Source organism: Silene latifolia, chromosome Y (genome assembly GCF_048544455.1).
Source record: "Silene latifolia isolate original U9 population chromosome Y, ASM4854445v1, whole genome shotgun sequence".
Lineage (NCBI taxonomy): Eukaryota > Viridiplantae > Streptophyta > Magnoliopsida > Caryophyllales > Caryophyllaceae > Silene > Silene latifolia.
The window spans coordinates 460554587-460570877 of NC_133538.1; positions in this window are offsets into that span (position 1 = coordinate 460554587).

Below are 16291 nucleotides of genomic sequence, written 5' to 3' on the forward strand. Positions count from 1 at the left end.
AATTCGATTGTTTCTTTGGTTTTTTGTCAATTAATTTGCATATTCTTGTGGGTCTTCAATCCAGTAAGTGTTTCCCTCTTCCCTTTTGTTGATTAATTGCTATTTTTCGACTTGTTGAGTGATTATGGTTTGATTTTTTTCGGGTTTTTTTGAAAATCCGTCTTTAATTAGGGGAATTCGTGTTTTAATGCTTAATTGATTAATTTCCTCCCTTACTTGATTGATTAGGATGGATAGTAGCACTTTTCCTTCGACTAGTTCGACTGTTGCCCCATCCTTGACTGAGACGATGGTCCCTGCTGTTACCACCGCCGCCTCTAATGTTAGTACTACCGTTTCTACTGCTGTTTTTGCTAGTACTACTATTTCCGCTGCCACTACTCCTGTTTATGCTGTTAGCTCTCCTGCTACCTTTACTGCGGCTGCCACTACGTCTACTTCTGGTACCGTCTCTTCTACGGTGACGACCCCTGCTGCGTCGTCACCAGCTGTCACAGCTGCTTTCCGGGCTGCCCTTGTACCTGGCCCCGATACTGGACGGGCTTCTTCTTCAGGTACTGGAGGGCGTGGACGGGGTCGAGGACGAGGCACACCTGCTGCCGGATGTGTCACGTTCCATGCCGATGAGTCTCTTGACCCGCATCCTGACTACCCAGAGGTACGTTTCGTTAATGCTATTCATCGTACCCGTATCTTTGACTTAGAGAGTTATGACTTTGCTTCGACCAAATTTTTGTGCCGGAAATCGCTTAAGAAGTTAGGAATTTACGAGCCTGTAGTTGAGATATTGAACGGGGCGGGGATGTCTGGACTGATCACTATGAGTACCGTGACCTATAAGGAGCTGACCCTCCAGTTTTTCAGCTCCTTCACTTTTTCTGCAGCTGCCTACGCCACTGACCAGGTAGCTCGTGCGTCTCCTTCCGATTGTTTAACCGGACTACGACTTGGACCCTAGCTGAGTTTGGTAGTAGGTTAGGTCTGTCATCTCATGGTGAGTCGGACCCTCCTAGGAAGGTCCTACCTATTCTTTGGAGGACTTTGCCACAAACACCCTTTGAGGAGCGCAAACTCGCTCATGTCCACCTCCCCCCGGCCTGTTACTTTCTGCGTCTCATTGGTGGGACGATTTTCGGCCGTAAAGAGCCCAACAACATTAATAATGTTGAGTTCTCTATTCTCGGGGGCTATCTGAACATTGATAGCGAGGGCCCCTTTGTTCTTAACATCGCCTATTTGACTGCTCAGTATTTTAACACTGTTGGGAAGAAGAAGTCGGGCACCATTGACTGGGGTGGCATAACTACCTTTCTTGCCCGTTCTATCTTCCCTTTATTCCCTCGTGAGCTGGCACATGTCGATACTGATAGGTACCTAGATATTCCTGCCATGCTGTCTATGTTTTGGCTAGCTTCTGACCAGCGGACTTGGAAGATTTGTGGTTCCTTGTCCGAGACCTTACCTTGCACCACCCTACCCCGTCTTGTCCCTTTACCTACTGTTAGGGGTAGGATACCTCCACCTTTGCCCTTCTACCACCTCTCACTCGCTCCACCTACCACTACTTCCGCTGCTAAGAACCGGAAGAGACCTGAGATTGGACAGGGATCCACACAGACCGAGGATGGGCAGTCTTCCACTCCCATGCCTCAACCGGTCCCTATTCCCACTCCTTCTTTTACACAGCCGGTCTACCCGTCTAATTTTATTCCTCCTCCCCCTTTTGAGGCGTCCGAGGTCATTGACCAAGGACGTCGTGACGGTTTGCTTCTTGAGCTTCTTACCAGGCAGGCTCGTATGGAGCGGGATATTGCACTTACCTTGTTCCCTCTATACGAGTATCACTTGAGACGAGGACGCCCCGTTCCTGCGGGCTGGCCACACCCTTCTTTCTACCGGTACCCGATGGAGGGGTACCCATAGCCAGCCAGCGAGGCGGACACCGCTGAGGAGGAGGAGAGAGTCTGAGCTGAGGAGGGGAGGAGGAGGGAGCAGGAGCGAGATCCTGACTTCGTGGTGGTAGAGGAGGAGGAGGAGGGCGACGAGTAGCTGCTGGTCTATTCACTTCCCCAGTTTTCTGGCTGGTTTGGGGAAGTTCATCATTTTATATGTATTTCTTGCTCTTTTCTTTATTTTTGTCTCCTTTCTATTTATTGTTTTTCATTCATTTATTGGTTGTATATACCCCTTCCCATTATATATCTGCTGGTGTATGCTGGAGGACAACGAGAGCGTCATCCGTTTTGGTTTGGGGAGGGTATTGCATCCTTTGAGTCTGCATTTTGCATGTAGGTTGAGTCGGAACGGTAGATTTCCATGATGACACTGCACTTTAACTTGTCATATCACTTAAGCCTTGCATCTAATTGACAGTTATTAGTTTAGTCATGCGCATATCTACGAGTTAATGTCAAAAATATAGCTGACTGTGTAGACTTGACCTGATAAATTGGCAACCTACTTTACAATTTCTGAGTTATTAGAGCCTTGTAATTGGTGTCATTCATGACCAGTTCATGTAGGAATTGAGTGTAGTACTCCTTGCATAACATGTTCATCACTTTTGCACTTTTATGAAATTCGATTGCTTGTTACTTGCATACATTCGGGTTTGTTGTAGGTGTCACATGCAGCCATTCAGGGAGGCGCTTACAATATTCCTTTCTTTCATTTTCACCCATTTAGCTCCACTTTAGCCAAATATAGTCTTTTTGACCCATTAGCTACACCCAAATTTAGCATGCCAGTCAAGCTAGTTTAGTGTACTTTTTGCGGTATTGTAGATACCCGTATCCGTCGATATTGGAATTTATAGAGAACCCGACAAACACCCGATGATGATAGGACACATGTATTCTTTAGTTGTCATTGTCATTATTTGGGTTCGTTTTACGATGTAGAATGAGCGTTGTCGACGGAGTATTTTATTAATTTAAATGATATTTAAATTAAAGCTTTTTTAAGGTGAATTCATTTTACTTTATTTTGAATTTATTTTCTCAAGTTTATTTTATTGAAAATAAAATAGATAATTGATTTGAAAAATCATTTTATGAGTGTATTTGATTTGAAAAATCATTTATTTTAATGTGTTAATTGATTTGAAAAATCGAATTTGAAAATCGAAAACTCGTTTTAACCACACGTTTTGGAGCTCGATTATAGCTCGGTTTTTGAGCCCGTTTTCTTTACGAGTTGGCACGAATCTCGAGTACACTATCCAACCTAGGCTTCTACCCATCCAACCCCAGTTCGAACCCCCTTATCCTCATCCCAAATCTCGTCCCAAGCCCCCCAACATAGCCCAACTCCTTCCCAACCCGTGTTCAACATAGCTCGTTTGTTTTGCTCCAAACTTGGTCCAAACCCGTAACCCATCACCACCAACCCGTACTCCACACTACCCACCATTCCCACGTCCAAACCCACCATGAAACCCCTCCACAAAACCCTTCTCTAACACTCCAAAACAGGCCCCAAACAACACGACACAAACAGCCCCCTGTTTTCGTTCAGCTCAAACCCGAGTCCAAAACCCACTCCAAACACCTGCAAAACCCGTGCCCATTAACCCTAAACCATACCCTAGTATCCTACCTATACTTCCCTAGCTTAACCACCAAGAAAACCCCTCACAAAGCCTCTCAAACCCTCACAAAAGCTGCTGGACAGCAGCTATGCGCAAATGAGCCCGTCTGCCTCTCCCCTCTAAAACCCTACCTTAACTCTCTATAAATACCCCCCCTTCACCATACATTCATTCCTCTAAGTTCTCCATACATACTACCGTCACTTACAAGCTTTAAAATCCAGAAAAAAACCCTAATTGCCTCTCAAAAACCCTCGACAAAACCGACATACAAAACTGAGAATCAGTTTGTGTGTCCTCTTTGAAACCCTTCGTTCTCCCTTCAAACCTCCATCAAAATTCGAGTTTCTTATTCCAAATTAACCATACAACATCCATCCACATATTAGACAAATATTTACGAGCCAAATTGCCCTTGAGAGTACACGAATTCCCTCGAAAAACAGAGTGTTATACACTCTGTTTTTGCGGCTTTTCCTGTCTGTCCAGTTCTGTTTGAGCTCGTTTTTTGTGCCCAATAACTCAAAACGAGCAGGGATTGTTTTAATATTTCTGTTCTCCTCTCTTTCTAGTTTTCAAAACATCTTTTAAATCGAATTTTCACCGTGAAACGAGAGAGACATCGCAGTTTGAAAGTTGCTGTCCAGATTTGCAAAAAACGTGTTGTTTGCTTTGTTTCTTCGTCGACGACGGCCTCTCGAGATAAAATATACCATCGATTACGACCCAAGACGGTGTCAACGATACATGTAGGTTGAGGGTGCATCAAATCCTCCTCTTTCTCCCTTTTATTTCGTTTTTTATGTTTGTTTTTTATTGTTTCGTTTTATTTTGTTTATCGATTGTTATCATTAACTATGAAACTAGTTTAGTCCGAGTATGAGTTAAAGTACCACCATGAACACCCACGTTGACTTGAGATGGGAAAGAAATCCACTACATCAGTCGGTCGTAACCCCCGTCTCATTTACATATCCTCGTATTCAAGGTAGGGCATTAATAAAACGAATTCTAACTTCGTTCTTCGCTTTTGACCCCTCTCTTGTTTCGTGTAATTCGACCCACCCTAGGACCCGTCGCATGTTAGTATGACCTCTGATTGTTAACATATAACTCATTTAGATGACATTAGATCAATTTAATAAACTAATTAGACACGTTAGGGTGCATCGACATAGCTTTAAAAATCAACTAACAATTCTATAACCTAATTGAACGCATCTCTCTTTTCACTTGATTTCTCGCTAGCATAGGAGTGCGTGATTAGCACCTTCTTATTAACACTCGATGAGTTAAATTAATTAGCGAACTTGACCTAATTCGACCCTTTAGGCCGTGTAGAGCACCCGGTTTTAGGCAAAGCTTTTGGACCTCTTTTATCATCGTTTTCCAATGTACATCCCGCATCGCTTCGCAAATCTATCTAACCTAATGAACTTAACCTAGGAACTAGGGTGGACGTGGCTTTAGGCCGTGAGGGTGGCCGTGCCTTTTCTTGTTTCGTTTGTTTTATATCATTTGTTCTTTGTCGTTTCGTAGCTTGTAATTTATAGTTTGTTCATCGAGTTGTAATTTTCAAGTTTGTTTTACTTCTATCGAGTCAAAACTTCTTCAAAAACCTTAGTCTTGTTTGGTTAGATGTTTATGCCCCAATGCATGTAAGAGCGTAGTAAATCACATGTTGTTTAAAGCAACATGGCCCGATTTATGCTAATGCATGCTTTGGTGTGTGGCCCTATGTCTAATTCGATAGGATTAAGTGAAAGCATGCATCACGAGGAGTGACCCAAGGCCGTGAGTCATGTAAGCCGTGGGCCACCCCCTTTGTGCATGTTTCCCTAGGCCGAATTGGCCGTGTAATGTGTCGTGTACGGTTTTGTGTATAGCTTTGTATTTAGATCGAGTTGTATCTTTAATTTCTCGTTGTGTCGGCATGGATTGCCCGGTTTGTAATAGGGTAGATCCCAACGGCTCCCCCACTCCCATCAAGCCTTGTTTGCTTTGTTTTGTATGTTGTTAGATCAATCAACCCACATGCTAAATTACAACTTTGACAAAGTTAGTTTAGTTGCATCTAAATCAACATAGAAACTTCACATGTTAGGGTTTTAAAACGATGTTTGCATATCATATATCGTAGTAGCTATGACCTTGTTTGAAATCCGATACTTGACTTAGTAGAGGCCGTTATTGACGGGCGGGGTTAGGTGTCCTTATGGGCTTCCTAACACGTACCCTCACCCCTTACTCAAGATCTATGGTTTGTGGATCCGTCTAAATACCATTGGATTACGAGAGTCATTCAAATCGAGTGATATAGGGTACAAGTCTTTATCTTTAATCACTCGTAGTCGATTGACTTTATGCTTTTTGACGAAAGGTGTAAAGTTGACTTGAACGGTTCCAAATTCCCAAAAAACTTGGTGGCGACTAATTTGTCTTAATTCGATTCGAAAGAACCTCGAGTCGATAATGCCTAGTGTGGATCCCGCGGACGCAGTTCCTGAGGGCCTTGTCCACAGGTATGTTTCATTTTGTTGCGAGTTTGGCTCACTTTCATTTGTACGGAGTTGGTGAAAAAGAAAGAAATTGGAAAGGAAGAATGAAAAAGGGACGTGGAAAAAAAATGGAAAAAAAATTGAAAAAAGGTGATCAGTGAAGAAAGAAAAAGAAAAAAGAAGAAAAAGTTGGTTGATTTGAAATAGAAATTAGACCGTGTTAAAAAAGGAAAGTTTGTGACGGTCTACTCCTTTGTTCTTATTTGTATCTTTTTGAGGAGATAGTGTATTGGGTAGTGAGTTGTGTGCCAATGAAGGGCACTTGTGCTTTATTTTCTAGACAACTGAGAATTGGATGGTCGTGAATGGTCCTGTTTAGGTGCTAGCTTGATGCTTTACCTCCACATTTCCATAATCTGTTTTGCCTTTTCTTACCTGTAACCTCACTCTCCCATATCTTTTGTAAGCCCTGGGTTGTGACGAACATTGTTGGTTGGAATGTATATGTGGTACTTGAATCGTCTATCATTTTTGTTGCATCCATGTTATGTAGGTCGCAGTTTAGGTGAGTGACTGTCTTTTCCTTCTCTCATTCACATATACTTTCACCCTTTGCTTCATGAGAGAAGAGTGACCCGTGAGAATCCGGTTTTTATGGTCTTGCAAGGTCGATAGGTCAGCTTATTTATAGACATCATACAACTCGTTTGCGTATTGACTGCTGTAGCTATAGCTGTTAATTTTGATTGCATTAAATGGTTTAAGTGGACAAGTTATAGCTAGCTCAGAGTTTTCATATCTGTTCCATTAGTTTGCATTTAGTTTACTCGAGGACGAGTAAAGGTTCGGTTTGGAGAGATTTGATACGTGCAATTTATATAGACTTTTTAGCCTCTTATTGCACGCATTTCTATGCCTTTTTGTATCACTTTGTATTGCAAAATGCCTCGAATTGGCTACTTTGGTTTGTTTTGTCTTAATTGTAGACATGGACCTGAAAGTAGTGAAACCGCGCCTTATTCATCCCTTTTAGCATGCATTGTAAGGAGACAGAGACATTATAGCAAGGGTCGTACCTCGGGAGGCGTGAAGGGAGGTCATGTGAAGCTGCCAAGACGAGTTTGAGCCTGATGCATTGGATTTCCACTCGATCGAGATGTTCTGGAGTTCGATCGAGTGGTTTGGCAGGAACAAAAGGTCGATCGAGTAGTTCTTTCTACTCGATCGAAATGTGCTTTTATGGAGTTACTCGATCGAGAGCCTAAAGTGCTCGATCGAGTAGATTTGCTGGAGAAGACCTTGATCGAGTAGTCTGAAAGTACTTGATCAAGTAGATTGCTGTGTTACACGGGTTTTTAGTAATCCGTGATAGGTTTAATTATGTTAATTTTCACTCCCCTATATAAAGGAGTCGTAATTAGGTCATAAAACATCTTTCAGACTCTTAATCACTTCTGACTTTTCTGCTTAATCTCTCTTCATATCTTTAAACACTCTTTACTGTTTAATCTCTTAACTTTGCTCTTACTTTGGTGGATTGTTCTTTACGCCGGATTCTATTAGATTATAATCATTCCTTTCTCCTTAATCTCAATACTCTATTTACTTTAATTTCTTGTTCTCTTATTATTACTCTTGCCTTTGTCTAATTTATGCTTGATTGTTATTCCTTAATCATGTTTTCTACTAGCAAGCCTTTTGTTATTATTGTTGATTACATTAAAAACATGAGTAGCTAATTTCCCTATGTTAGGATTAGGGGATCCATGGTAGAAAACTGACGATGTAGTAAATAGACTAGATAATTTACATGTGAGAATCTGTCTCCATAGCAATATAACTGTAACACATATTTAGTTTAGTGCACGCTTCTAAATAACATTAATTCGGTTAACTTTGTTCCTGGATCGGAAGATTGGAATAAACAGACCTGCTATGAACAGTAGACTACCCTAATGAGGACGGAAGTTAAGTTAGTGGAAATCTAGGGTGGATAGCAGACCGGAAGGACCTTTCCCTTGCCTTTCTCACAGTAGATTGTCTAGGCTATTTGCAACTGAGTCGATAGACTGCCATGGTGAACCAAATTCCTGACATACTCTCTCTTATCTGATCACTTTCATCTCATTTTCTCACTTTATTGCTCTTGTTTTATTTCTCTTGCCTTTTAATCTTGAGTAGTTTAGAAAACCAATTTAAAACACCCCATTTGTGACTTAGATAGACAGACTTTCAGATAGATATCTTGTCTCCCTGTGGAGATCGACCCTACTTATCATTAGCTTCTGTTAGTATATTTAGGTATTTATTTTTGGTACAAAAAGGAGCATATCACTTGGATCGCCACCCGAGGCACAACAACCACATCGATAATCATCGCAACTTATACAATTCCATAAACACTGACTCAGTACAACTTCCTTGATAAGAAAACTCCCTTAAGACCGCTTTTCTAGATCACAACACAACATATAACACAGAATAAACAGATACTAACCTTATGAATCTTATCCATACTATTACACATAAGGCCGGAACCTCACGCTATCATTTACAGATATCATACATACACAAACAAGTATAACTAGCCATTCCAGATCACCCAAATTACCACTCTTTGAATACCATCCTATTTGGTTATCGTACACAACATATGGCGTGGATCACTCATATAAGGACTTATAACCATCACACCATACCATTACTCGTGAGGTCAGAACCTCACATAAACATTTACACACATTATAGACCCATAATCGAATCTAACTAGCCAATCCTGATCACGTAAGTTACCACTTGACAATGGATATCTCTCACCCGAGCTTAACTCAGATGCCCTTCATAACATATCCTCCCATCCACACAATTATCACCACCCGACAAACATAACCATACCATAAGTACCCAACTACTAGAAAACACCTCCTATATCCACATCTTATACTCCCTCACATCCATACATACCAATCAGGCCTCCACAAAATCTACCTTGTTAGAACGACTAACTTCCTTATTTAACATCATCCTTAACCACTAGTGACAACACTACGGCACCACCATCTTTCATGCAACTACTCTCTTACTATCACTTCTTAATATAACAATCCGTTTCCTCTCTTTGGCTGTCATCCCAAATAACGAACATCAATTCCATCAACAAAATTTACCTCAATATTCTTTCCAATTCTATCCTTAATTGTATCGTCACCTAACTCTCCACAAAAATCTCATCGTGCAAACACTTTACCAGCTTCTTACTCCCTTGATACCTCGAAACTCACGGCTAACCTGTTGTCCTGCACTCTTATATAACCATCAACTCACACTCTCTCATGATGCTATTCGTACATTTCCATGATTTCTTACTTTCCTGTTCCATAACTTTGGTCAACGTCCTCCCAGCTTACTTCCATCCAATAATACCTATTTATTAATTCATCTCCTTCCTTCTTCTACCTAACTCTTTTGTAATCCAGTTACCTTCTTGTTCCTCCATACTCAAATTCCATTAATTCATATTAATATCTTCTCATTCTTTCTTATCACTGATCATCTCTCATCATCCCACTCACTCATACTTGTCACCATCAAGTCTACACAACTAACGGTTACTCTTCAGTTAGTTGTATCTCCCTTTCATATCCCTAGAAAACCAAAAATTCACCTCATACTGTTAATTGCCCAAAGAATTACACACTAGGCTCACCTGTTGATAATCCAAATTTCCAAACTCGGCTGCTATCTACACATCGCGGCATAACTCGATCTCATTATACACCATTTGTTTCCATGCCTTTATAACGCCCTTCCATCACATATATCCTTAACCAACACAATCCTAACCCTCTCCCTCCATAAATCCTTACACATCCCAATTTGCCTCTATTCGCATCCCTTATCTCAATCTTTGCATTCTCACATTTCTTTACACTTACATCGGCCTTGCCCATATACACTTACTTTTATATTACTCAACACACGACTATATCACTCACCACATCCCACAAAATATGCTCTCTGCCTCGATACGCTCATAAATCTTCCCTTTCCTTTTCCACTATCCCTGACAACCACGTATAACTCATGTCCTCCCTACCCAACACATATCCCTCATAAGCCAGCATTCTCCGCATCATAGCATTCGGTAACTTATGTATCAAGATCGTCATATCCCTCATAAGCCAGCATTCTCCACGTAGGCGCCGACTCAAAACAACCGCCCAAAGAGATACTCGGTCGAGTGCATGACGTACTCGGCCGAGTAAAGGACACTCGGTCGAGTAATGAGACTACCCGACCGAGTTCACGACTCCATAAGCTGAACAGAATTATCACGCAAATATTACTCGGCCGAGTATGGGTTACTCGGTCGAGTATGAAAGATACTCGGCCGAGTATGGCTTACTCGGTCGAGTACCGATACAGTTCTTAGCAACATTCAGTTTTTGTAAAACAGTTATATCTCACTCGTTACTTGGTCATTGGTCGGACTCTCGAGGAGGTTTAGTTTTCGGTACTTGCCGTTAGGAGCACCTAGACCAAAACACAATTTATAACTTCAAAAACAACTCTACAATTAGTAAAGAGGCAAGTAAAGGTCGGATCCCAAGGGACGGGAATTGAGATGAGATTTTCTATTGCAACTAGTGGTGTATAAGGGTGTCACAATTTGGGGTTTGAAGTAGAAGATCACTAAACTAGATAGCAATAAAAGTAAACAAGCAAGATGAATTGAAAGGGATGTAAACAATTGGTAAAAGGCACTAGGGTGTCATGAGGTCATAGGGGATTCATGGGAATTGATCATACAAATATATTCTCAAATTATAAGCAAGCAATTATTGTTGTGATGGACCGAGTTGGTTTATATCGTACAATTCTAGGAAAGTTTGGGTCCCGGAGCCGAATCGATTAGATTGTACAACACCTACAAGTCGACTTAATCTTCCCTACTCAACTATATGCATGGTCTAATGAGACTCGAGTTGGTTTATGTTTTACAAGTCTCATTGAAAAGATAGGTGATGGGTAAAAAATGCAAGGATTCATAGGCTCGCATTTTATCAAACATAACATGTGCATAAGTTGAGATCACAACAAGCAAGCAAATAAACTATGAAAACATATTAATTTAAGCATGAATCATCCCCCATGTTGGTTTCCCTTAATTACCCATTAACCCTAGCTAAGGAAACTACTCACCCATTATTATGTTGAATATGCTAGCAAGGTGGCCAATCATACCAACAAAGTAAAACATGATAAATAAATGGAAGTGATTAACAATAATTAAAAAAGGATTAAGAGAATTATACCTACTAACGATTCCAATAATAAAACAAAGAATAATAGAAGTACTTAATGATAGATTGGAAGGTTGTCAATCTCCCAATAATAACCCAAATAGTCTTCAATTACCCAGAACAAAGGATGAATAAGAGAGAGATTAAGGAAATGAAACTTGTATTAAAACTTGATTAAATGTTGATTACAAGATTAAAGAGAGATTTGATTGATATTAACTACACTAAAGATTGCTAAGAAGAACATGCTCTTCTAATTAGACTAATGGGGTATTTATAGTGGGGATTAGTTACATAAATTAGGGTTTACTAAGGGCTTAAATGACGATTAAGTCCTTGAGGAATCGCCGGTCTCTAGGGAGACTCCGGTCTCCTTTTCGCCGGTCTTAGAAAAATATGCCCATCCTTCCTTGAAGCTTGTTGAAGACGAAATGACTGTAAGGAAATCCAGGCGTCCAGGGCACGGGACGGGCGGATTTGGGTGTTTCTGGACTGGCGTCCAGAAGGGGAAGACGGGCGGATTCTGGGCGTTTTGCACGGGCGTCTTGTGGAGGAAGACGCTCGGATTGTGGGTGCTAGACGGGCGTCTTGAGGAGGAAGACGCTTGGATTGTGGGTGCTGGACGGGCGTCTTGAGGACAATCCGCCCGGATTGTCTTACAGCTTCTTTCCTTCTTTTCTTCCTTTTTCTTCATAAAATCCTTGGAGATTTCCTCGGGGATGCAAGGATCTTTTCTCATCATTGGCCATCTACTATAGTATGTACAAAGGCCTTCTAATCTTGTCTTCTCTTTGATGCTTGGTCATTGAATTCAATCAATTTAGCCTCATTTTGCCATGAAAATGCAAGGTTTGCACTCCTTTCCTACCAAGGACACAAAACCTCAAAGAATATGCAAAAAAAAGGACTAAAGACAATAAATGACCCAAATATGCACTAAAAAGCATGGGAACAAGGCTAATTCGGGGACTAAATATGCTCTAATTATGGTCACATCAAATATCCCCAAACCGAAAAGGTGTGGCAAAGACTAGGACCATTATTTAAACTAACCTAATAGCATAGTCGATATGAGACAATTAGCGGGTCTTACTCTGCCCCTTTAACTCACAAAAAGACAACCATGAGGTAGGATGCCTTTTTTGCAAGGCAAGGTGGGTCTTGCCAAAATGGCGATACATCCAAACATTAAGCACACAAAGTCAAATAAAGGATGCATCTACAAAATAATAGCCACTTTCCTCATCTAAGTGGCGGAAATTATCTACAAGGGAAGCAATTCAAGGGTACACACTCCTTCATAGATGCAATTTCTTCAAACTACTAAGCCTAGAAGGATACCAACAAATCACCTCCAAGTTGTGTCAAGCTAGGGTACATTTGTCCTCAATCGTTAAATGCTTTTGTCAAGAATAGACTCCTTATGGTGTTAGAAACACTGGAGGATCGCGGAATTCCCCCTCTTGCCTAGACAAGAAGAAGGGTCGTCCCCTCTCTACCATGCACAAAAGTGGATACGATGGATAAAGGGATCGATAGTATTTGAGTTTCACTTTGGGAGTTTGCTTTGTTTTTGTTCCCCCCCCCCCCCAATTTCTTGTGGCATTTGACATTTGAGAACACTATCTTGCCATTTCTTTTGATAGTTGGCAATTCAATACTTGACAACTTTTCAACTTTTCGAACATTTTCAAAGTCACCCCATATGAAGTGAGGGTGCCTTATATTTGAAGCATAGGAGTTCAATTTTTGCTCCTCTTTTCATTTGATGCATTTTGCAAACTTTCTTTCACATTTCATTTCATGAAGCACCCTGAAAAATCGCATTGTACCCCTTATGAAATTGAGATTCATGGGTTCCTACTATTCGGTAAGGCTAAGTCACAATATTAATAACGTGAGAGGTCAAGTTAATTTATTATCTATCAAATTTAAGTGAACTAAATTTTTGAGCTAGCGATAATTATAATTGACACGGTCGAATACTCGATATGATACACATGTGTTGTTTACGGCGATTTGGCAATGCATGCAACATATAATGAAAAATGCATAAGCAATAAATAAATTTCCTAGTATGGCCTTCCTAAAATAGAAAATATAATAATCTATTTACAAATTCGGAAACTAACTCTATTGGTCTCTTGAATCTTCAAGTGGCACGCTTCCCAAGGTAACACCGTCTTGATCGGAACACCTTTCCGATTGGCACCGCCTTGAAGGAATTCCGGAATTACAAATAATAATAAAAAACATAGTTATTCCTATTATTCATTTGTAAAAATGAATCTAGTAAAATAAAAGTGATACGAGATCACATAAAATTACAACCGAATCGGTAATCCCTTACATTACGGGTAATACCGATTAAAACTAAGGCCATACTAAGATAAAATTACATAATTCAAAATTACATAAATTAAATTATGACATTCATCAATAAAAATGCAGCATTATTATATGTGTCTAACATGCCAAATTAATGTGCCAAATCGCCCTACTTAAACATTATATCGTATATAATCCGGTTTTATAGAAATGCGTGATAATAACTTATTAAAATCACAAATCAATACTTAAATCAATTTTTCGCTCATGTTAATTACCCTAACTCTCTTAGGACTCAAAAATTAGTCCTTACTCAATTTTTGACAATAATTCAACTGGGTTTTCTATTATTGCTTATTAAACTCCTCTTAATCATAACAATTATGAAATAATTCCTGATAAATTATAAAAATTTGAAAAATTTCGAAATCACAATTTTTTAAATACTTTAATATTATCAATATTCCAAAGAGTCAATAAAATTTTGCCCACAAAATATTTATAATTTATTTCCTTAGTAAATCGTATAAAACATAACTTTTACCATTTAATTCCAAATTAAACATAAAATTTATGGAAAAATCAAAATAAAAATTTTGAACATTCTTAAATAATTTCCAGAACCTGGAAATGGCAAAATTTCAACCAAAAACTTCGAATTTATTTTTATGACTAACAAAGTTGCCCTTTTCTTGATTTTATCACATAAAAATCAATAAACATACCAAATCAATCAAAATTAATCATGCAACTTTAGACCTGATATCCATATCATATATACAACATTTGGGAAAAAGTTCATGCCAAAATTTTTATTTTAGCTATTTTTGCTAAAAATAGTAAAAACCAAACCGATTATGCATGCAACACCAAAGCTCTTAATGCCAATTGTTGGGTTCCTATACCCCTTTTAGACTCTTCTAATGGTGATTTAGTTAACTTGTTAATATAAACTTTGTGGATCTAGTGCATGCATAACAAAATAAACAAAAGGGAGAAATTATATTTCTTACATCATATGGACGAATTTAAGGGCCCTAGTTTTGGACTCCTTCCAAAACTAGATCTTGAGCTATTACCATTATGGACGATCCTCCATGAACATAAACTTTCAAATTAGAAAGTCTTCTCTTGTTGCACCCAAGAACAAGATTCCAACACTCTAATGTGTATAATAACTAGATATGTTATTAGTGTAACACCCCCGCTCACCAGTTGATGCGTGCCATTTATATGATATTTTACACCCTATTTTACACGTATTTCAGAGCTCAATTATGTTGTTTATGCTACTATTTTCCCTATTTCCGTCTACTTTCGTGTTTTTGTGTAATATTGCAGAAATGTGAATAATCCAGCGGGAAATGAGCCAAATCCGTCCCCGAGTACTTAGCATTGCATTTGACATGGAGTAAAGACTCGGGAAGCAAACTTGATGCGCGTATCAAGGCTTGAAAGACAATTTTACAGGGCTTTTGGAGCAAAGTACCAGCTAGAGCAGTCGATCGACTTACCTACATGGTCGATCGACCAGAGCGCGATTCCTGAAATAGATCAGAAGCTACTGTTCAGCGAGGTTCAGTCGATCGACTGGTCTTAGTGGTCGATCGACCAAACCGTGGTTCTGGCGTGAATTAAAAGAACGAGAATTCCGAAGCCCAATGTAATTAGGTTTTAGGACAAAGGTCTTAGATCGATTCTCCAAGTTATCGTGCCTCAAGAGGGGTCTCTTTTACAGCAAGCGATGGCAAAAGGGTGTCTAAGTAGACAGCTGATCCACGGCTCATGCCTTGCCTTTATATGTCCCCATCATTCTTGCAATTCTTCTACCTTGTGAACTGATACGCGTTGTCACCCATACTTGGCTAGGGGTTGCGCATACTTAGGCAAAGTCTGTCAGAGTCATCCCCGTGTCGCGTCCTAGTAGGTCTACGTCCACATCAATCACGTGTTTAAAGCCCATTTGAATATGCATAACGTATTACAAACGACAAATTTCTTTGAGAAAGTTTTAAACAACTTTTATAAAGAAAAAAATTTTGCAAAACCTATGTGTTTCTTCATTCGAGGTCCGTGTGATAATTTCTTATGTGTATATGTGTTTATGTGCTATTTTTTCCTATTCGATCGCATTCTTGTGTGGCTACTAACCATGCAGATAAGTATCAGAAGCAATGCTCACTCCAACTGGGGGCTTCGCTCATATCTTCATTCTCCACAACGCAGCAGTATTTTGCAGTATTGCTCAAGTCTTCATTCTCCCCAGCGTAGCAGTATTTTGCAGTATTGCTCAAATCGTTATATCCAGCGCAGCAGTATTTTGCAGTATTGCTCACTCAAGATTTCTTCCGTGACGATCAAGATATTCCTAATCGTCGATGTGTTCCCCAAGGAGATTTCATTGCCATTGACAGCCACGTATTTATCGGAAACACGATTCGCTTGAGACCGACGCAAGCAAATTAAACCTCAAGTTTTTGGCAGAGTTCGCTTGAGACTGACGCAAGCAGATTCCCCAGTAGTTTCTGCCGACATCTTGCTACCCTCAATATTATTGTTTCCTCACGGAGTTC